The sequence below is a fragment of the Vipera berus genome (genome assembly GCF_964194415.1).
Source record: "Vipera berus genome assembly, chromosome: 1".
NCBI classification, from domain to species: Eukaryota; Metazoa; Chordata; class Lepidosauria; order Squamata; family Viperidae; genus Vipera; species Vipera berus.
Window position 1 is genome coordinate 35,310,187 of NC_138202.1, and position 24,877 is coordinate 35,335,063.

General features: G+C 38.2%; 1 protein-coding gene across 1 annotated transcript in view; it reads right to left on the reverse strand.

Annotated features, from left to right (window-relative positions):
• The window catches only part of TRAF3 (TNF receptor associated factor 3), a 103,252-nt gene that overhangs the window by 46,775 nt on the left and 31,600 nt on the right, over nt 1–24,877 (reverse strand). Inside the window, exon 3 of the mRNA XM_081314464.1 lies at nt 7,778–7,893. The gene's annotated coding sequence lies outside the window, so the exon portion shown is untranslated. The remainder of the gene's footprint in view (nt 1–7,777; nt 7,894–24,877) is intronic.

Here is a 24,877-nt window from a genome sequence, read left to right on the forward strand (position 1 = left end):
TTATTGAGAATGCAACTAATCAAATGACAACCATCACACCAGCTACTACTTTCTGCCTAATCCAGATGGAATTGGAAGAAGAAAAAGACATGCCTGATTTAATGACAACTATATTGCATCAATCATCAAAAACTGAATTATTAAAGCAAAACTTCAATGATTACAAAGGGGACACTTTCTCTGCAAAACTGACATTTGGATACTCTCCCTGGATTCAAATAAGGGGTACAGGAAGAAAGGGAAATACATTTGAGAACTTAAAAGATGCCAAAAGGGAAGCCTGATTGGCACAAAAGGAAGGCAAGTGTTAGATTTAAAAAACTGAACTTGTTTCTTTCTTGGGATTCCTAAAGATAGACTATAAAAATAGCTTTCAATGGATTAAGGGGAATCTCTAAAAAATATAACTGATTTAACATTTAGGTTTTAGTTTTGTAAGGGAAAACAAAAGAAAGCTTTTAGAATATAATTCTGAACAATATTATAGAATTTGGAATGATATCGAAAGATAGCATTTTAACAATTGATGTATGGTTAAGATGACATATAGAATATATTAGTTGTTACTTTTGAACTATATTATAGAATCTAGAACTTTATATACAAAAGGTAGTATTTTAATAACTGTTGAACGGTTAAGGCAAAAAATATCTTTCTAATAATTGGTGATTTGTTAAGATGAAAACTAGATTTTATTTTTTTATTTTTTATTGAAAAGTTTTAACATACAGTTTATCTAGATTTTAATGGTAAAACATAAGAATGTTTTGTAGTGAACAATTTAAGTTTTGTAGGTAAGAGAATTATTCTTTATTGAAATAGGGAATTGTGGGTTACCCAAAAATTAAGCTTTCTTTCATACATTATAGGCTATTCTAGAATATTCTATTGCAATTAGATAAAATTTAAAAACAGGATATTGATATGTATTAGTGAAAATATATTGAAAATTTTGTTAATTGACTAGGTTACAACTAGAAATGTATTAACTTGACTATTTTGGACTATGTGATAATTAAGGGAATCAAAGAGGGAATCCCCGTTGATGCAACCTGAACTATTTACAACTTATTTGTTATTTTGACTACCCAACCACTGTATTGCTTCACAAATACATGTATATGTAAATATTAAAAAATCAATAAAAGTTGTATAAAATTTTTTTCCAAGCTTCTTGAGTTGTTTTCCTCTTGAGGATTCTCATCCATGGAATCCTTCCCAAGCTCTCTCTAAGTTTATTGAAATTAGCTCTCTTAAAGTCCAGGACTCTAGTTTGACTGTGTTCTACTGCTTGTGCTTCCATAATGTTAAATTCCAATATTGCATGATCACTTCCTCCCAAGGTTCCTGTGGCTTCAACACCTTCTATCATTTCATCTCTGATAGTGAGAATTAGATCCAAAATGGCTAATCCCCTAGTTTCCTTCTCTACTTTTTGGGTAACAAAGTTGTCTGCTAGGTTTGTCAGGAATCTGTTTGATCTTCCATTTGGTGTGGAGTTTGTCTCCCAGTTGATGTCAGGGTAGTTAAAGTCCCCCATTACTATTGTGATGTGCTTCCTACATACCTTAGTTAGCTGACTAGCAAAAAGTTCATCTATTTCCTCTGTTTGGTTGGGTGGCCTATAGTATACACCTATGGCAATGTCATTTTCCCCCCTTTTATATTGACCCAAATGCATTCAAGTTTACAGTTTTCATTATTGTTGTGCTCTATTTCTGTAGAGATGTAGTTATTCTTATATAGAGGGCAACTCCACCTCCTCTTTTATTTGGTCTGTTTCTTTTAAATAATTTAAATCCCTCTAGCTGTGTGTTCCATTTGTGGGTTTCATCCCACCATGTTTCCGTAATGGCAACAATATCATATCTGCCCTCATTAACCTGAATTTCTAGTTCACCGTTTGCTGTTCATACTCAGTGCATTGGTGTATAGACATTTGAGTCCTTTATGTCTGACCCTGTCTCTCCTTTCTACATAACCTGTGTGGTGCCTGAGTTCCCCTATTGTCTTACCACCTATTTGGTTAGTGCACTTTGTGTGGGACTCGCTAATAGAAGCATGATTTTGCTTGACAGCAAGGTTGATATTCTTGTCCACACACACATCTATGTTACATGCATTGATAGCCCTATAATTTTTAGATTAATAATAATAATAATAATAATAATAATAATAATAATAATAATAATAATAATAATAATAATAATAATAATAATTTTATTTATATACCGCCCTTCTCCCGAAGGACTCAGGGCGGTGAACAGGGCAGATATATAAAAATACAAAAATACAAAAGTTAAAAGAAAATTAAACATGTGCCCAACTAAAAACAATAAATACATATATTAAAAATGACAATAAAAACCCAACCCATCCCCCATCAGGCCAGGCCGGCTTGTTCAAATAAGAGTGTCTTCAGATCGCGACGGAAGGAGCGAAGGTCGGGCGCCATCCGGAGCTCAACCGGCAACCGATTCCATAGTTCCGGGGTGCCCACAGAGAAGGACCTCCCCCTGGGGGCCACCAATCGACATTCTCTGATTGGTGGCACCCTGAGGAGGCCCTCTCTGTGGGCGCGCACAGGGAGGAGGGAAGTTGATGCCGGCAGCAGGTGCTCCCTAAGGTACTCCGGACCCATGCCATGTAGGGCCTTAAACACCATTACCAGTACCTTGAATCTCACCCGGAAGACAACTGGCAGATTGGCGGGGACAGGGATGTTCTATATCAATTAACTCACTGTCCCCGCTGTTTAAATATTCCTCCAGAAAATCTGTGAATTTATAGCCAAGCAACTCAGTCCCTTTCTTTGAAGGATGCAAACCATCTCTTTTGTACATTTTTTCATTGGACCAGCTACAGACATCGTGACTAATATATCCAAAGCCTTCCTCTTTACACCACTCCTTTAGCCACTTATTGAATTGTGCTATACATTTGCCTTTTCCATTTTGCTCCTTATACACTGGTAAAACCTCTGAAAAAGTAAGCCTACAGCCTATTCTGCTAAGTTCCTGCCCCAAGCTCTGGAAATCATTCTGCACAGAGAGTACATCTTTTTGGGACAGATCGTTAGTGCCAAGATGTACAATAGCCTCCACATCACAGTCCTTGCTGGCATTCTTGATTATTTTAGAAATATGCTTCTTGTCCCTACTGGCAGTAGCACCTGGAAGATACCTGACCTCTTTCGAAACCTCTATGTCCTTTCCTAAATTTACATCCCTTATAATTGAATCAAAAGGGACGCGGTGGCTCAGTGGATTAGGATGCTGAGCTTGTCGATCAGAAGGTCGGCAGTTTGGCAGGTCGAATCCCGAGTGCCGCGTAACAGAGTGAGCGCCTGTTACTCGTCCCAGCTTCTGCCAACCTAGCAGTTCGAAAGCACGTAAAAAATGCAAGTAGAAAAATAGGGACCACTCCGGTGGGAAGGTAACAGCGTTCTGTGCACCTTTGGCGTCTAGTCATGCCGGCCACATGACCACGGAGAAGTCCTCGGACAAGCGCTGGCTCTTTGGCTTTGAAACAGAGATGAGCACCGGCCCCTAGAGTCGGAAACGACTAGCACGCGTGTGCGGGGGAACCTTTACCTTTACCTATAATTGAATCACCAGCAGAAGGTGGCTTCTCTTTTTGGATGCCTTTCTGTTCTTGCATGACTGATGTGTAATACCAGATTTGCACTTCTCCCTGTCGAAAACAAGTTTTTCATCTTGGACCACAATCCCCTGCTTATTTGAGATATTATCATACCTTTACCTGTCTCCTTAATGTCCCTATTAAGGTCAGCAAACGCTTTGTGTTTATGGTTCACAGATCTCACCCTGCCAGATCCCACGGTTGTCCACACTGCCCTTCTCCTGCAGGATCTTTGTGGTAGAGGGAGCTGATAGCACGAAGGCTCAATAGAGTAGAAGGGCTGAACTTGACAACTAATTTCTGCCTGAAGAGCACAGATTACAGACCCTAGATAAATAATCTGTCCTTGTAGACTAGTGATTTGTTTACAGATAGGACAGTTTCCAAGTTTGAAAAAGGTACTGCGAAAGACAGCTGCAAAACAAGTGTTGCACTGAACTAAGCCAGACATTCTTAGATACAAGGAATCTCAGATACATTTGCCCTGAATGTACCACTGCTGTTTTCGATTTTTAGTTATATACAGCTCTGAGCAGTTGAAATACTGCTCAAAACAATGAAGATCTAATCAGGGCCCCAAATGCAGTTCAAATACAATGCAATCCAATCAGGGCCCTAGCTATTTTTCTGGTGCAGCCTTCCCAAAACCTACAAAATGTAGCACTTCCCAGCAGCTCTGAGCAGTTGAAATACTGCTCAAAAGCGATGCAGATCCAATCAGGGCCCCAAATGAAGTTCAAATACAATGCAATCCAATCAGGGCCCTAGCTACTTTTCTGGTGCAGCCTTCCCAAAACTTACAGAATGTAGCACTTCCCAGCAGCTCTGAGCAGTTGAAATACTGCTCAAAAGCAATGTAGATCCAATCAGGGCCCCAAATGCAGTTCAAATACAATGCAATCCAATCAGGGCCCTAGCTACTTTTCTGGTGCAGCCTTCCCAAAACTTACAGAATGTAGCACATCCCAGCAGCTCTGAGCAGTTGAAATATTGCTCAAAAGCGATGCATATCCAATCAGGGCCCCAAACTTCCTAATCACATTAAAAATTATTCAACCTCACTACTTTAGGAATATTAGAGACCTTCAAAACAGTGAGCTTAATTTGACATCAGTTGAGTTTTACATCTTTCGGACTTGAAGAAATTTTAAAGAATTGGCAAAAAGCTTTTTATAAAAGGAGTTTGATTTAAAAAAAATTAAATGGATTTAAAGATTAGAGAGATATGGAACAATGCTTATTATTTAATTATAAATATGTTTATTTAAAAAACATATATTTATAATTAAATAATAATTTTTAAATAATTAACTATTTCCTTTCAATAATTTCCCATTAGGTTATATTATAATACTACACCCCCATGGGAAATGACTGAATCATGCTAGCAACCGAGATTTGATGACAATTGCAAATGGACACTAGAGGGAACTAAAGGACCAGGCAGAAAAAGAGTTAAAGTGCCTAAGCTAATTATAACTTTTTCTTATTAAAAAAAGTATTTTGAAACATGGATTCAAATATTAATAATATCTCAGAAAGGATACAGATTTCAATGGGCAGACTTTTAAAAGATGATGAAAAAACATTTACCCGAGTTTGAAGGCATGGAAGACAACAAAATTGAGATTACCCAAATGGAACTACAAAAGACAAATCAAGAAAAAGATATGGATATGGAACAGCTGCACAAAGAAATTCTAGACGATGCCTCTTTACAAAGGCTGGTGAAAACTTTAAAGACTGCTTATAAATGTGGTCAGACACAAAGAATCAGGCTCATTTGTTAGACTGCAGCATAGGAGATTTTTTCCCCAAGCCTATACCCAAGAATCTAGTCAAGTAAAGTTCAACGCTAAATTGGCACCAGATAAATGTGAACGGAATTCAGGAATGTTTGGACTTAGATCGTTTGTGGCAACGTAAGAACTCTAAACTGATGACATTCTTAATTCCATCCCCCTCAGCTTTGCCTATTCTACACAAAGTGTGATAAATGATCAACTCTTGTCATGTGATAGGAATGATTTAATGATCAAGACTGTGCAGAGCAAAAAGGAATATAAAGTTGGACTATTTGATCATGGAGAAATTATTTGTTTGATATTTCTGGTAATTCCTAATGGACTTTTTGCTGAACTAGAATTAAAAACATGATTTCTAGACTGTGTAGAAATAAAGGTTACGGTATGGGGAAAAGAGCTTTTTTTATTTGTAACTTGGGTGTATATTAAATTACATTATGCTTGATGTGAAGAAGGTTCAATTCAATTCAATTCATTTATTTAATAATAATTAAATTATTACCAAAAATATAATATTAAGTATATAAAACTAGGTGTAGAAATTTTGGAGAAAAATAATCATAAAAGTTGGATAAATGAAAATAAAATGATTAAGAAATATAGATTATAATATAATTAGATATGAAAAGGATAGGACACTAAAAAGCAGAGACATCACCCTGCCAACAAAAGTGCGTATAGTCAAAGCTATGGTCTTCCCAGTTGCAATGTATGGCTTTGAAGGGTGGACCATAAAAAAGGCTGAACGCCAAAGAATTGAGGCCTTTGAACTATGGTGCTGGAGAAGACCCCTGCGAATTCCTTGGATTGGAAGGCGATCAAACTGGTCTTTAGAAGGCCAGATCCTGAAGTTTAAACTCAAATACTTCAGCCACCTAATGAGAAGGAAGGACTCACTGGAGAAGAGCCTAATGCTGGGAAAGATGGAGGGCAATAGAAGAAGAGGACGACAGAGAATGAGGTGGCTGGATGGAGTCACTGAAGCAGTAGGCGTGAGCTTAAATGGACTCCAGAAGATGGTAGAGGAAAAAGAAGGCCTGGAGGAATGTTGTCCATGGGGTCGCAATGGGTGGGACACGACTTCACAACTCACAACAACAGATAGGAAAATACAGTTTTAGAAATAATATAGAAATAAAAAAATCTTAAAATAAGCCCAGAAATAACAGATCAGTCTGAAGAATAAGTTTAAAAAAAGGCCCACAATTCTATTTGTAAAACATATCTTTATTTTTAACAGATAACAAAATATTAAATTCTCTACTGCACTAGCAGGAGGAAAGAAAATCACCTTTTCTCTATGGATTGCACTATCACTCCAAAAAACCTATAACAATCCCTAGCACCTCCTGCTATATCTACATCATTAAGCCCCAATCAAATCACTCCTAAACATCAAAATGTACATTACCTTTTCTTAGCTTACCTGCACCTGCCACCTACCTATCTCATCAACATCAGCTAATAAATACAGGACATTTCTATGGGCTTAGTTTGTCTTGTAATGCCTTAACTTACACAATATCAACCCTAACTCATTTCACCTGCCTATCTTGTAATTAGTCCCATTAGCCTTTACCCTTCAATAATAGAAACAAACATCTTCCACGTTTCCTAGGAACTCCCGTTATCTGTACACTTTCAGTATTTACCAGATAACAGTGCCCCCCCTGCCACAATTTTCTCACTGTGGAGTAGGAGAGTTCCTCAGTAATTTCCAATTTGTGCACTGGGCATGTGATATTGCCTTACTTCCTATTCGAAAACCCACTCTAGCTACAAAATATCTGATTAGACTGGTATTTATCCTCTTTCCTTTTCACTGGTTTTTGCAAGTTAATCTCCTTATCAGAGTCCAAGTCTCTGACTTTGCTGCTATCTGTCTCACTGACCTCTCCTGAACCAGAAGCTCTAAGTTTTGGAGTTGGACTCCAATCTCCACTTTGATCTTCTAAATCAGTGGTTAATGAAGGCAAGCTGCACTCCTCTCCTGACCATTTAAGCTGGACATACTGCCAGTAAAAGTTCACCTCTGCCATACCTCCATTGCTACCTGAGAAAGCTGGCTTTTCCATTGCAACTCTTTGTAGAGGCTGAACCAAATTCATTGTCCGTAATCTTGTTTGGTTTTTTTTTAATCTGATCTATCATTCCTTGGCTCTTCCTTTCCCTGACTGTCCAAGGTGACACAGCTTACTTCCATGGAGGATTAGAACACAGGTCTCCCCTCTTAGAGTCCAAGTCTTAACCATACAATATGCTAGCCCTCATAACGTCACTTCTATTCTGAAATGTTAGTAATGTTTATTTCCCAGAACAAAATAGCTTACCTCTATGAAAGATGGAAAGGATAAGACCATCTAAATTTGATCAGAGGAAAACATCAAAGAAAAATGAACACTTAGGCTGCTCCAAGTTGATGTCATCAAATGTGGATTCTTTTAACCTAAAGATACAGACAAACATCTTTAAACCCACATCCAAAATACTGATATATACAGAATCCTACAGAATTAAAAATATCTGGTGAAAACATAATCAGGCTGTCCTCCTTCCCACAATTATTAAGTGTGTCTTTTTTACTCCTTTAAGTTTTTAATGAGTTTTTAATCTAAGACTCAAAACTGCCTACAGTCACAGGTCTGCAGATATATTTTGTCAAAGATAAACATTTCCATCCACCTTTAATTTGAAAAAATAAATGCAAAACAAGAAGGCCTAGAAAATAAATAGCTATATCCAATCTTGGTAACTTCACTGGTTATTTACAATAAGAAATTAATTTTCATAGTTCAAAGGTACATTTTGCTAGGAGACAGTTATCCTGTGTTAAGATGGGTGGCCAATAAATTTTATAAATAAATATTTTGAGTTTTTCCACAATGAAATAGAATTGTCTTTAGTTACATGATTATTCTCTAATTTCAGGCAAACATAAAAAGTGAGCAATTATTATATGTAAAGCAAAATTACATTTCAGAGAAAGGAAATGGAAGAATTTGATCAAACACTATGTTTGAATTCAGAATATCTTAGTATTAGAAAAATGATTTATCATATTAAGGGACTGTATAAGAAATCTATTGATTACAGAAATAATTTCCATTAAAGAGCTCATCCAACTGATTTCATGAAATCTGCAACTGCAGCTTCAGAAAAAAAAGCCTTTTGCTATAAGTGAAAAATATGGAAGTGCTCTTAGACAATAAAGCTATAGGACAGCAATCTCTAATACAACTTTTGCTACATTATAATTTCATAAAATATGTTTTGTTGTTTCTTATTACTTAAGAAACCTATCTAGAAATCTCCATTAGGAGTGTTGGTAGTAGCTCACCTCTATGCGCAACTATTCATTTTAAGTCTCTATTTTCATCCCTATATTATGCAATAAAGAGATTTTGCAACTTTCCTTGAAGATGAAGTCTGTTTCAGTGCCTAGAGTTGCACTGTAAGCACTACAAGGACACAAGTTCTAGTAGTTGGTGACTCACTACCATGAGAAAATGAAATAAATATGTGCAGAACAGAACCCATCATCTCAAAGTAGTTTGCCATATGCAAGGATCAGAAGTGCAATGGAATTTCCAAGATTTATCGTATCCATTAGTTAGCACATGGGGACAACTACTTTTGCAAAATCATCTATTTAAAAATCTAGGAAGGAAGTTCAAGGATCTGAAAACTGAGGCTTATGAGGTCTTCTCCCTACTTATTGTTTTTAAATCCAAGGCACATTTTTATTATAATTTTCTTTTAAAATCAAGAAAGCCAGTAATACGTGATCACTTTTTCCTAAAACTTCTGGTACTTTTCTATTAAGTCTTCCTTATTTTTTATTCATTTATCACATTGTATAACCACCTATGTCACAAGTGTGACTCTGGGAAGCTCACAATTAAAACAGCAGAAGCAATAACAATATAAATGTTCATTTATAAGTCTTGCAGCCGTAAAGTATGACATCACATGACCATGTCATTTAGCAAATACAATTCTGGCAGTCCTGGATGCCAAGAGAATCACCAGCAATCACATGACAGCGGGGATGGTCAGATGGCCAGAACTCTGAGGACCAGTATTATGTACTACTTGTTCAGTGTAATTGCAAAGTCAGTGAGTGGCCATTAACTGTGGACCGCTTGTATTTTTATTTGTTCCTATATTTATTTTAATCCAAACACTTTACAGTATTTCCAAGTTCACTTTCTTAGACTTGTGAGTAAATATAATATATGTACAGTATCTATAAGGATATAAAAATATAAACACACTAAGACTGCTTCGGATTGCTTATAATGTTTTGAGTTTATGCATTTACGATAACCATTATTAAATGGAGAATTAATATTTTCTTTCTTAAAAAGTCAAATTCAACTTTATTCCCCATATTCTAAGCATTTGTGTATAGACAACAAAGGTCATGAACTTTATGAGCCATGTTCTTTCTGATTATTTCATAATCAGAAAGCTAGAAACCTTAATTATAAATAACAATCATAAATAGACTCCTATGGCAAGAGAAGCTAATCAGAAAAAGAATTAGAGGATAAGAACTTGTTTTAAAAAAAGATATATCAGACTTCTCAGGGGCAGTTAGATAAGAAACTGCAGAAACAAGATTTCCAAGAACAGAAAAACTCTGATAAATAGCAAAGTTAATTAAATTATTACAAAAGAATCCCACTGACTACTACGTACAGTATATCTGGTATTAGGCTATTTGCTGGTGATCTTATGAGAATGTGTTCTCACGCTACAGAACACCCTTTCCCTCATTCCTGCAGAAGCCTGGTGCTTCCCTTATCCCCTCCCCCTCAGATAGCCAATCCAAAGGGTCTGTTTCTACATTGAATCTCTTTACTTGTGTATGCATAAGTGTTGATTTTGTACATGGTATGTTTGAGTACTCCTTCTGTCAAATGTTCCTCCCTCCAAATTCCTAGAGTGGAGGCCATGTTCCTTTACCATAGAGCCAAGCTTAGGGCATCTAGGCCAGATGATGGCCAAATGCCCTCATAACACCTATGTGAAGGATTTGATAACTGATTCAGAGCAGGAAAAGTTACCAATAGTACAAAATGCCCCAAAGTCCCACAATATAAACAAAGGCCATGCATGCATTGGCACTGCTTTTCCACCACCAACAATGAGATTCTGCTAGTGTCTTTTGCTGCATGTATAATTAGACATATACTGATGTCTCATAAGCAGATGGAACGAAATGGTGGGGATAATCAGAGACTATTTCTCATTCCCATCCAGTGTGTTCAATTCTTAAAGCACTGAAGGAATGTTTCTAAAGATTCTACAGTGCCCTGTCCAATTAAATCATCCTATAGTTTATTAGATAGGCTCCTTTAAACTGGTCAATCTATGTCATCTCATTCCACCTCACATCCTGGACTAGAAGTTGTGTCACTCATTTATTTATTTATCAAATCTATATGCTTCCCCAGCCCAACTGAACTCTACAGTTATACTTTGTGCTTACCTTGTCACTGTTGTTCAATATTATGATAAGTTATTCGTTGTCTAACCAGTTCATCAAAAGCAGCTCTCAGTTAGGCCATAAATTTTAGTATACTTATCTATAAAAAGTGGTTGTTCTCCAGAAGACGGACTGCCCGTTTTGAGATTTCCCTGGTCAACAAGCCAATTATAAACCTTGCCCAGTAGGTTAAGAGTTAATAAATATTTATCAATTTTTGGATGGCAAAAGAGTCATATTTATTTTTATATTTATTATGAGTCATCACATCAGTGTGATCTCTTAAATTAAAATCACATAGATTTTCCCTATGATTACTTGGTAAATTAGAAAAAGGACTAAAAGTAACAGAAGGAAACTGATCAAAGATAAATGCAAAATTCTTCATTTAAAAAATAGAAAGTAAAATCATAGGAAGTGCTCAGGAATACCTAGTTTGGCAACAGTATTTGTGAAATTAATTGTGTGAGATTCTTGGTCCTCTCTGAGGTTGGTTGTTTTCTTGCAGACATTTCATTACCAAATTACGTAACATCAGTACTAGAAGAGAGTGAGGCGTGCTATCTATTTATATATTAATGACTTGTCCATCAGTGTTGATAGTAGTGGTTCCTTGATTAAACTGTTTTTTAATGTTAGTTTGTAAGTCTGAGTTAATAGTTCCTTAATTGGGGTATTGTCCACTTCTTGATTGATGGTCTTATATTAATCTTGGTGTTAAACTCTGCTTATCTGGGTAATGATAGCTCATGAGGCGATGTTTTGGTCTTGTGTTAATAATAATAATAACAACAATAATAATAATGAAGTTGGAAGGTAACATGGAGGTCATCTAGTCCAACCCTCTGTTCAGGCAAGAAACTCTATACCATTTCAGACAAATGGCTGTCCAGTCTCTTCTTTAAAACTTCCAGTGTTGGAGCATTCACAGTTTCTGGAGGCAGGTTGTTCCACTGATTAATTGTTCTAACTGTCAGAAAATTTCTCCTTAGTTCTAGGTTGCTTCTCTCTTTGATTAGTTTCCATCCATTGCTTCTTGTCCTGCCTTCAGTTGCTTTGGAGAATAGCTTGACTCCCTCTTCTTTGTGGCAGCCCCTAAGATATTGGAACACTGCTATCATTTGTTTCCTTTTTGGCTTTTTTATTGTCTCTTTTGAATAGTATGTAGTTGTTGTTAATCTCCTGTGCCTGTTGACGTGCCTGTTGATTGCTGATTTGTCTGAATGCCAGTTTCCAGGAATTCTCTAGGATTTTTGAATTTGACTTGGTTTAAGATGCTCACAATTCCTTGTTGAAACTATGGTTAAGTCTGTCCATGTGTTGCGAAAGGTAAGTTTTCATCATGTCTTTAGGACTGCTAATTGGTGTTCATGGATGTGTTCTGTTAATCTTCTGCCTGTTTGTCCTACATAGTGGATATTAGTCCTTACACTGTACGTTACAGATGATTCCTGGTTTTCTTCTGGGGCTGCTGTATTTTTTAATTTACTTAGGATGTTTTGGAAGGCTTTAGTTGGTTTGTGTGCTACAGTGATAACATGTTGTTGTAACTGCTGGTGGTTTCTGACATGGTTTGAATGTACGGCAGTGTTATGTTTTTCTCAGCTTGTGTTGGCTATACTGTAGTAGACTGATGAAGCACTTTTTTATAAAGTTGTATGGGTATCCATTTTGTTGGAAGATGTTGTATAGATGATCTAATTCCTTTTTCTGATGTCCATGGATTACTGCAATGTGTTTGTGTTCATCTAAATAGTGTTCTTACACAGATTCTCTTGTGAATAGGGCAACATGTTTTCTTCTTCCCTTGTGAATTTTATTCCTTTGAAGATGATGTTGATAATTTAATTGTGCACCATCAAGTCAGTGTGATCTTTTAGTAGAGATGGACCTCCTCTAGAAATCTCTGTCCCCAATATGGCCCTTTCCTAACAGTACACTCATCACCACTATACTGAGTCAATCCATCCATCCATCCATGTAGCTGTCCTTTTCTTTTCATTACACTCCCTAGCTTTACAAATTTCTCAAAGCAGCTGGATTTTCAAGTGTCCTAAATATGATCATTTGAGTCTGAAGGTTTGTAGTTCAAGTGAGAATTCTAGATTTATTTGTTTTGTGTTCCATTTGTTGTTGTTGTTGTTTTTTCTTGGCTATTCATATTCTCAAAAAGCCTTCTTCAACACCAACACTGAAATGTGTTAACATTCTTTCTATTCTGATTCTTTAACTATTATCAAAGGGGAAATCACTACCAACACAGTTTTGATGCATATGTGTGTACACACTTCCAGTCATATTTTCTAAGGACTTCAATATTATTCTACAAAATCCTACTCTGAGGCATATTTATTGATTCTTGGATCCTTTACTATTAATAGTCAACCCTAAAAAAAGCAGAAGCTATCTCCCTCTTCAGTATTTTCATTGACAGTCCTAAAGCTGGTTGTAAAGCTTGTTATTTTAGTCTTAATCTTAGACCCACTGTTCTCCTTGACTTTTCTTACTAGAGCTTGCAGATCATTTGCATTTTTAGCCCTTAGAGAAATGTCATCAGAATATAAGTTATTGATATACCTTCCTCTAATTTAAAAACCATGTATATTCTCCAATCCAAACTTCAATATGTATTCAGCATGTAGACTGAATAAATAAGGACAGACTATATAGTTTTGTCTCACTCCTTTGCCAATCTGGAGCAGCCTGTTTTATCATGTTCCATCAAAAGTACTTGTGAAAATCTAATTACAAACTTGGTATTAGTCATCAGTGTAACACAGTTGCAAAAAAAATGTAATTCAGTTTTGGACTGTATCAACATAAATATAATTTTCAAGTCATGGGAAATAATATTTCCAATTTACTTTGCATTCAACTGAATCCTTCTCAAATAGTGTCCAGTTCTGAGGAGATTCAGGAACAATAATTTGATGTTCTAATAAATAAGATATTCCAAAGCATGTTTAGCATAATTAAATAAAAGGAAATAACCCATAACTGAGCTAGGATCCAAAAACAGGTTTTATGAATTCAGGAAGGCTTGATTTTTTTTTCCCCAACATCCCCTTGATAAATAATCATTTCTAAAAACAGCCATTCATTGGTAATACTGAACAAATGGAAATGACAGGTAAAAGAAATAAAATGAAATCCATCAGTCTAGTAAGAGCCCTTTGTATCAACATAAGCAAGTAAGAGGATGCCTGACCTGCTTTATAAAGATTTCTTAAGAAATATCTAAATGTAACATGAAGCCCACTTATTTTATTTATAAAATCCCTATACCATCCTTAAAGCCAAAAAGCATAATAAAACTAGTTGCCAAATGATTTTTGAAGCCAGAAAAACATGAAAATGAAATATATTAAAATAAACATTAGGTGCATAAATTTAATTTTAATATTAATTTTAAAGCAAATCACAGTGTTACACTGAACCAAATGTGTTAAATATGTTCAGGATAGCCCTGAATAGCAGTTTCTAACAGTGAAACCACTAGAGCAAAAGATATCTACCACTTTGTATTTTGCAAATAATTCCAGCAAAAAAGAGGCCATAGAAATAGATTATACACACATTGTCTCAACAATATTTAATTTAGTAAGTGTTCATCAGGATGCTCAGGTTCTTCAAATAACGTAAATATTTAAAATGTGTATCAACAAAATAGGTATCAGAATAAAGAACTGGGGTTCTATTTTCAGATACCAATGTGGCCTTGGGCTTCTCCAAAAAAGGCCTATACAATCATATTAAAAAGAAAGTACACTCTCTGAGTTCTATGATTTTATGTATTACCTGGTCCTTGGCAGCTCTTAAAAGTAGGTATATACAAACTCAGATGAACAACAGCACATGATGTATTATACCATGTCGTCATTTATTTTTCAAAAAGAAAGCCAAAATAGAGAAGCCATGTGTGAAAAACTATGCTTTCATAGATATGAAGAGGCTAAGTAACAGCCAAGTGCTACTAATCAAATGCTCTTGATCAATTGTTCATCAACAAGTGTGACTAGCTCTACAAAAGCCAAAGTATAGGACGTTGCTGCTCTCCAGCATTCAGGTGTATATTAACACAATGCCAAACAGTAAATAGATCAGCAATGATCTTAGAGAAGCAATTGTTGCTGCCCATTAATCTGGGAAGGGTTATAAGGCCATTTCCAAACAATTTGAACTCTTTCATTCTATAGTGAGCAAAATTATTCACAAGTGGAAAACATTCAAGACAGCTATCAATCTTCCCAGGAGTGGATGTTCCAGCAAATTTACTCTGTGTAATGCTCAGAAAAATTGCCAAAAAAATTAAAAAAAAATCCAAGAGTTACCTCTCAGACTCTACAGGACTCAGACAGCATGTTAAATGTTAAAAATTCATGACGGTACAATTAGAAAAAGACTGATCAAATATGGTTTATTTGAAAAGGCTGCCAGGAGAAAGCCTCTTCTCTCTATAAAGAACATGGCAGCACAGCTTAATCACAAGGGCTCTGGAACAATGTCCTTTGGACAGACAAGACCAAAGTGAAGAGGTTTAGCCTTAATGCACAGTGCCATGTTTGGCAAAAACCAAACACAACAGATGAGCACTAACATCTCATACCAACCATTAAGCACAGTAGCAGAGGGGTGATGATTTGGGCTTGTTTTGCAGCTACAGGACCTGGGCTCCTTGCAGTCATTGAGTCGACCATGAACTCCTCTGTATAGCAAAGTATTCTACAGTCATATGTGAAGCCATCTGTCTGACAACTAAATCTTGGTCAACATTGGGTCATGCAACAGGACAATGGTCCCAAGCACACCAGCAAATCTACAACAGAATGGTTGGGGGGAAAAAGAATAAAGGTGTTGTAATGTCCAAGTCAAAGTCCAGACCTCAACCCAATTGAAATGCTGTGGGGAGACCTCAGGAGAGCTGTACATAAACAAATGCCTACAAACTGAAGCAATGTAGTAAAGAACAGTGGGCCAAAATTCTTCCAAAATGATGTGAGAGACTTAATACCTTCTCTAGTATTTCAATAATACTTGATACAATATCCTTTCCCATATCTCATTCCTTATTGTAAATAGTAACATATACAGGTGAAACTCGAAAAATTAGAATATCGTGCAAAAGTTCATTTATTTCAGTAATGCAACTTAAAAGGGGAAACTAATATATGAAATAGACTCATTACATGCAAAGCAAGATAGTTCAAGCTGTGATTTGTCATAATTGTGATGATTATGGCGTACAGCTCATGAAAACCCCAAATCCACAATCTCAGAAAATTAGAATATTACATGCAATCAATAAAACAAGGAGTGTACATAGAACAATATCGGACCTCTGAAAAGTATAAGCATGCATATGTACTCAGTACTTGGTATGGGCCCCTTTTGCAGCAATTACTGCCTCAATGCGGCGTGGCATGGAAGCTATCAGCCTGTGGCACTGCTGAGGTGTTATGGAAGACCAGGATGCTTCAATAGCGGCCTTTAGCTCTTCTGCATTGTTCGGTCTCATGTCTCTCATCTTTCTCTTGGCAATGCCCCATAGATTCTCTATGGGGTTCAGGTCAGGCGGGTTTGCTGGCCAATCAAGCACAGTAATCCCATGGTCATTGAACCAGGTTTTGGTGCTTTTGGCAGTGTGGGCAGGTGCCAAGTGCTGCTGGAAAATGAAGTCAGCATCCCCATAAAGCTCGTCTGCAGAAGGAAGCATGAAGTGCTCCAAAATTTCCTGGTAGACGGCTGCGTTGACCCTGGACTTAATGAAGCACAGTGGACCAACACCAGCAGATGACATGGCTCCCCAAATCAACACAGACTGTGGAAACTTCACACTGGACTTCAAGCATCTTGCAGTGTGTGCCTCTCCATTCTTCCTCCAGACTCTGGGTCCTTGGTTTCCAAATGAGATGCAAAAGTTGCTCTCATCAAAAAGAGGACTTTGGACCACTGAGCAACAGACCTGGTCTATTTTTCTTTAGCCCAGGTAAGACGCTTCTGACGTTGTTTGTTGTTCAGGAGCGGCTTGACAAGAGGAATACGACATTTGAAGCCCATGTCCAGGATCAGTCTGTGTGTGGTGGCTCTTGATGCACTGACTCCAGCCTCAGTCCACTCCTTGTGAAAGTCCCCAACACTTTTGAATGGTCTTTTCCTGACAATCCTCTCCAGGCTGCGGTCATCCCTGCTGCTTGTGCACCTTTTTCTTCCACACTTTTCCCTTCCACATAACTTTCTATTAATGTGCTTTGATACAGCACTTTGGGAACATCCTTTTGCAATTACCTTTTGAGGCTTTCCCTCCTGATGGAGGGTGTCAATGATGGTTTTCTGCACAACTGTCAGGTCAGCAGTCTTCCCCATGATTGTGACTCCTACTGAACCAGACTGAGAGACCATTTAAAGGCTCAGGAACCCTTTGCAGGTGTTATGGCTTAATTAGCTGATTAGAGTGGGACACTGAGCCTAGAATATTGCACCTTTTCACAATATTCTAATTTACTGAGATTGTGGATTTGGGGTTTTCATGAGCTGTAAGCCATAATCATCACAATTATGACAAATCACAGGTTGAACTATCTTGCTTTGCATATGAGTCTATCTCATATATTAGTTTCCCCTTTTAAGTTGCATTACTGAAATAAATGAACTTTTGCATGATATTCTAATTTTTCGAGTTTCACCTGTATAACCTTCATCAAGTAAATCCATTTTGTATTTCCAAACTTTCCCTATGAAATAAAGCAAAAAGAAATCTCTCCCTACTTCTAAACAGATCTTTAAAGCCTCATCATTCAATCCTGGTCAAAAATAAATCCCATTAACAGCTACTAGAAACAGAACATATAAGTAAGGCATTTGATAAAGTAGACCACAAACTACTGCTTGATAAGATAGAAAAATGTGGGTTAGACAGCATCACCACCAAATGGATTTGTACTTGGCTGATCAATTGCACTCAACGTGTAGTCCTCAATGGAACTGCATCTACATAGAAGGGAATATGCAGTGGGGTACCCCAGTGCTCTGTTTTAGGCCCAGTGCTCTTCAACATCTTCACCAATAATTTGGATGAGAGGATAGATGGGGAACTGCCCAAATCTGCAGATGACACCAAGCTGTCAGGAACAGCCAACACTCCAGAAGATAGGCTTAAGATACAGAAGGATCTTGACAGACTTGAATATTGGACGCTATGTAACAAAAATGAAATTCAATGGTGAAAAATGCCTACATTTAGGCCTACATTTAGGCAAGAAAAACCAAATGCACAGGTATAGTATAGGTGGTACCTGGCTCAGCAATAGTTAACTGTGAGAAGGAACTTGGAGTCCTAGTGAACACTTAAATATGAGCCAGCAGTGTGCTGCTGCTGCCAAAAAAGCCAACACAGTTCTAAGGCTGCATTAACAAAGGGATGGAATCAAGATCACATGAAGTGTTCATACCACTTTATAATGTCTTAGTAAGACCACACTTTGAATACTACGTCCAGGTTTGGTCACCACGATGTAAAAAAAGATGTTGAGACTCTAAAAAGAGTACAAAGATGAACAACAAGGATGATTAGGAGACTTGAGGCTAAAACATATAAAGAACAGTTGCTGGAATTGGGTATGTCTAGTTTAATGAAAAGAAGGACTAGGGGTGACATGATAGTATTTCAATATCTCAGGGGTCATCACAAAGAAGGATCAACCTATTCTCCAAAGTACCTGAAGGCAGGACAAGAAGCAATGAATGGAAACTAATCAAGGAGAGAAGCAATCTAGAACTAAGGAGAAATTTCCTGATCATTAGAACAATTAATCAGTGGAACAACTTGCCTTCAGAAGTTGTGAATGCTCCAACACTGGAAACTTTTAAGAAGAAATTGGACAACCATTTATCTGAAATGATATAGGGTTTCCTGCCTGAGCACGGGGTTGGACTAAAATATCTTAAAGGTCCCTTCCAACTGTTATTCTGTTATATACAGTATATTTAACCCTAACTGAATAAACTCACTCTGTAGAGCTTCCGTTTGCTTTTAAAAAGCTTGATCTTTAATCCCATCACATAATGTACCACAAGTTAATTTGTCATTCTCTTTGTCTCCTTTCAGAAACAGCTTCGGTAGATTCTTTGTCTCCTCAGAGAAAGTTTCCTTGATTTTACACACTCCTTTTCAAACTTTCCAAATTACATTTCTGATTTATTATTTGTATGATCCGTTTAATTGTTCAGAGTCCAGCTGGTTTCATTTGGCATCTTCATCCATTTTTGCATCTTTTTCCACATCATTCTTATTCTTTGGCATTTAAAATCTATTTTCAGGTCCAAGCATCTTTTTCCATATCACTTTGTAATCCAGCAGTTTCTAAAATTACAAATCCACATTTAAATCAGTCTCACTCTGTTTTATCTAATAAAATCTCTTGTTCTTCCACATCCTCTGTCATAATACCAAACAATCTTATAAACAATTTCTGATTACCTTGTTCTTAAACACCCTTAATTTTTTCTATAGTTAAATAGTATTGCCCCATTATATTAATGGATCTTTCCTTTATTTTTTCTGGTTCCCTCTTGTCAGCTTTTAAGTCTTCTCTTATCATCTGTTTATTTTCCAATCAACAAAACTTTCACACGAGGATTTTTTTTTTACAATTTCAAAATCTTCATAAATTCTTTTATAAATGTTCAAACATCCCACATAGCCACGTTCAAGTCCACATAGCCACTTAACTTTCCAAAATCCACATTCTAGTCCCCATTTTACTGTTTCCAAAAAAATGAAGTTTTTCATTTTTCATTTTTAAACTTACACGAAGCTTCTTTCATCCACAATATTAGTGTTTTCTTCTGGTCCTTCAGAAGGCTCTTAACTTCTAGGAAGTTAATAAGTATCCTAAAGCAGTTAGGTGAGGAAATAGGTGAACCCATTGTCTCTTTGAAAAGTGCCAAATAGTGGCTTAAGCAGGATGTTTCATTGCAGCTCCCACAGTTTACACCTGTTGGAAATTGCTACTTTACAATCTCTTTATAGGGAGATTATGTATGGATTAGCTCCATTCCAAGGAGCTAATACATTCACCTGCTCCTAATATCACCATGATTACTGGTTCTGCCATTGCTGAAAAGTCTTCTTCCTTGTCTATGTTGACTAGAAATTATGAGAGTTGGAAACTTCCATGGCTAACGGATGTCAGGTTGATTAACACTGAATAGTAGCAGTATGTTTGAACCAACACAACACATTCATTACTATCAGTACTTACTACAGCTAACTCAAAGGTGCTTTTCAAAAGGCAATTGGACTTACTTGGTTTTTCTTTAAAAATGTTTCGTTTCTCATCCATGAAGCTTCTTCAGTTCATTCTTGTATGAGAAGAGAAACATTTTCAAGGAAAAAAACCAAGAAAGTCCAGTTGCCTTTTGAAAAGCACTTTTGGGACAACCATAACGTGGATGATTGAGAATCTCCATAGTCACTACAACTAATTTATACATAGATTTGCTCTTTGGCCCCCAAATAATGAAATACTGAAACTTTATATCTTATGGCATGGGAAGCATTTTACAACTATTTCAGGTATGCTAGAATTTAAGGTGGATGAACATAGCTGTTTACAGTATGGCAAAACTATGAGCATATATAACTTGTTCAGCATATAAAATCAGTAAAGATAATTACTCCATCATCAGTTGCAGTAATGGGGGAAAAAGGATCAGTTTCCCCCTTGTTTAGTGTTGAACAGCCAACTCTAAATATACACTCTAGCAGCCCAGCATTTTTCACTATTGTAGGAATTTCCATCAGTGGTATGCTGTGAATCAATGCTCAATTCAAATTCAGTATGTTAAACCAGGAATTAAACACAATTGTAATTTTGCTTCTTGATCTCATTCTCCTTCCCTGTTGCTTACTTTTGTCATGGTTCCGACAGATGAAACCCTTCAAAAGAACTTCAAGGCATTGTTTACCTTAAAGAACCTTTTATTTGGAAAACAAAGTATCGGCACTACATAGTTGAACCCAAAAACTAAATTCCCCTCCGTTGGATACAAAGTAACAAAGTACAATCCCCACCCCCAATAGTCATAAATCACATTTCCCAATTAGCTTGAAGCGCAGGCTTTCTCCCCAGCTTTCCAGCCCGCCAAACATTATCAGCTCTGGACCCAGTCTGTCCTTGGATTCCCATGGCAGAGTTATTATTATTATGGCTAACTGCAGTCTCACCCCAATCCCGCCTCCCAGCACCAACTGATTCTAAAAGCATAGAGAAAATGGCTGCATTTTCATCTATAGTCAAAGCAAGAACATCCGATGTTAACAGCATTGACATCCACCCCCCCTTACAAAAAGGACAAGTCCTGTAATACAAACAAAACCATACACTAGGGGTTGCCTCTTGGTTTGTTAGGGTGTTTCTTATAGAACTTATTAATGAGTCTGTCAGCTTTTACATCACTAGATTTTACCCAGGTGGCTTTAGACAATGGATACCCTTTCCATTGCACTAAGTACTGTAGCTTCCCTTTAAAAAATCTAGAATCAAGAATACACCTCACTTCATATGAGTCTGTCCTGCAACTGAGAGGTCCAGGTGCCTTCTTAGGGGAAGGTAGTAAGGTGGAATCCCAAAAAGGTTTCAGCAGGCTACAATGGAACATAGGGTGGACTTCTGCTAAGAGTCTGGGAAACTTTAATTCTACCGTGACCGGGTTAATGATTTTTACGATGGGGAAGGGTCCTAAGTATTTCGGTCCTAACTTCTTATTGGGTAACTTAAGCTGTAAATATTTTGTGGACAAATAAACCTTTTCCCCAACTTGGAACGACCTACGAGGAGCCCGCTTTTTATCTGCTTGCTTTTTATATGTCTCAGAAGCCTTTTTCAAAGCACTTTTTGTGGTTCTCCAAGCTTCTTCCCCCCCCCCCCCACAATCCACTGATCAAGGGTTTGGGAAGTGGAGGCTCCCTGAGGACATTCGGGTATTGGGCTGAACTCTTTTCCTGTGGCCACTTAATAGGTGTGAAACCGGTGCTGTTGTGAACAGAATTATTGTAAGCAACCTCTGCAGAAGGGAGGTCAGTCCAGTTTGTCTGCTGATAATCCACATAGCATCTGAGATACTGCTCTACCATTGAATTTGCAGATTCAGCTGCCCCATTGGTAGAAGGGTGAAAAGCCAACAGTCCTTAAGATGAGCCAATAAGCTTAAGAAAACCCTTCCAAAAGTTGGCTGTAAACTGCACACACACACACCCTGGTCTAAGATTATGTTTTGGTGTGCCATGCAGCCTATACAACTTCCCCCCTTTGTAAGTCAAAACATCCTGCATTTTAGGGAGGTTTGTCTTTGAACCATTGGTCAGCAAGGAGCTCCTGTTTTATTTTCTTTGCCCCAGGGTCGTCGGGGTTCAGGGCTCTCAAAGGTGGGATTCTGCACGGCGTTAGTTCAGAAGCAGTTTGTAGAGCAGATATAATTGCTTTATTAACCTCTTCACGCTGGCTCCTGTATTGGGGCAGTCTGGATAAAACATTCGCTAAAAAGTTTTTTCCTCCCGGTATGTACTTTAGGGTGAAGTTAAATTGGTTAAAGTATTGCACCCATCGTTACTTGTTTCAGGGACAATTTGTGGGAAGTTTTCAGTGCCTCTAGGTTTTTGTGATCAGTCCATACCCTGAAAGTCACCTTGCTCCCTTCTAGTGTCGCCAGTTTAATATATCCCAGCGAATTGTGAAGGCTTCCTTCTCCCACACAGCCCACCTCATCTCACAATCAATGAATTTTTTCGATGTATAGGCGCAGGGTTGTAGGACCCTATCCTGGTTCTTTTGCAATAGCATAGCTCCGACGGCCACATTGCTGGCATCAGCTTGAATCACAAAGGTTTTCCTTGGACAAGGATGTTTTAAGACCAGTTTGATTGCAAATAACCTCTTCAAATTCTCAAAAGCAGTTTGACAGTTCATAACCCTTGCTAGTGGCTGGCCCGGTCATGTTTTCCCTCCCTTCTTGCCTGTTTTCAGTAAGTCTGTAAGGGGTAAAGCAATTTCAGCAAAGGAGGGGATGAACTGGCAGTAAAACTTGGAGAATCCTAGAAAGCTCTGAAGCTGTTTGCGATGTAGTGGAGCTGGCTAAAAGGCTTTGCAGGAGCCTGGCCGAGGAGAGGGAAGCTCAGACAGCTGCCGGTTTTGGGTGCAGCAGGTGTGGATCGGGTGGAAGAAAGAAAAATGGGGAAAGAAAGGGGGTGTGGGAGGTTGTTGCTGCTGTCTGTCAGAGAGAGACCAGGTGAAGTCGGAGATGGGTTGGGGGTTTTAAGCTGATCCCTTTCTGTGAAGGAGGGGGGAAGAGGAGAGTGTGAGAGAGAGAGAAGGTGGAATTTTATTGCTTTCTTTCGCAGGGGGGATACCCCAAGCGGAGCCAAGGGAGAGAGTGAGGAGAGAGAAAGTTGCTGGGGTTGTTAAATTCAGATTTTAATAATAAAGGACAGGGGGGGAGGGGTTTGACACCGATGAGACCTGAGGCTGCAAGCAACAACAGAAGAGAAGGAGAGGCTGGTCATTGCTGCTTTGGAGACTAGCGGCCATCCAAACTTTGACTATTGCTGCTTGTGCAAGTTTTAGACATTGTGGGGAATTGCCCTGAGGGAAAAGCTGTTACTGCAGCATGATGACTGCCTTTGATCGTGTTCCTATTGCTGCCTGCAGCCGGGGCTTCCCCCCACCCCACTGGTTTCCAAACAGCTGCTGGAAAATCATTGACTATTGTTGCTATGACTGCCTGGGGCTGTTAAACATCACCACGTATTGACTATCGGGGCTAGGGGCTGGCAATCTTTTTTCCTGAAAGCCCCCTTTTGACGACAAGAGTCTGCCACCACCCCCACTTCACGTGAGCTTCTGCTAGAAGAGACACTTTACTAACACCTAGAAAGCATAGCTGCAGAGCTTGACGGAGGGGAACGGGGCTGGGAGGGCCTGGGCTTTGGCAGCCTCTGAGGAGGTAACGCTACACGAGTCTTTGGGGGTTGCCATTCAATTACAGTTTTCACTTTGGCCGGGTCCATTTCAATGCCCTCACTAGAAATTCTGTAGCCAAGATAATTTCGTCAGGTCTGGTGAAACTCACAATTTGATGGTTTAACATAAAGTTTGGCATTCAGCAGTTTCTTTAGTACTTCTCTCACTAGTTTTACATGGTCAGCCATGTTTGTGCTGTATATCAGGATATCATCAAGCCCCCTTGTATAAATGGTCATGTAGTACGTGATTGATCAGCTGCATGAAGAAGGCTGGAGGCCCCTGTAGTCCAAACAGCATGACTTTAAAATGGTAGCTCCCCATGCGACAGTTAAAAGCAGTCTTCCACTCATCTTTCTCTTTTATCCTCACTCGGTAATATGCCTCTCTCAGGTCTAATTTGGTGAAGACACTTCCCTTTACTAGGTGGGTCAGTTAGTCCTTCAGGATGGGGAGGGAGTATTTGTTTTCCATGCTCACAGCGTTTAATCCTTTATAGTCCACGCAGAGACGAAGCGACCTGTCTTTTTTTTTCTTTAAATGATACCGGAGCTCCCACTGGGATTTGGCTCGTTCAATAAATCTTCTCGCTAGGTTCTTGTTCACATACTGCTGCATTTCCTCCATCTCAAGGGGGGTCATGGCGTACATCCTCGGTTGTTGGAGTTTAGCTCCCGGTAACAGTTCAATGGAGCAATCATTAGGCCAGTGGGGAGGTAGGGTGTCACATTTTTTCTCACAAAACACCTCCGCTATGTCCTGGTACTTGCTGAGGATGAGTGGCTCGCCTGATTGAAACAAAGCAGCTATTTTCACTAGCTCGGTTGATGGGCTAAACTCTCCAGTAATGTCAGTCAAGTTAAGGGGGGGGGTGTTGGGTCCTATATGTAATCTCACAGTTCTCATTCCCTTCTCCCACCAGA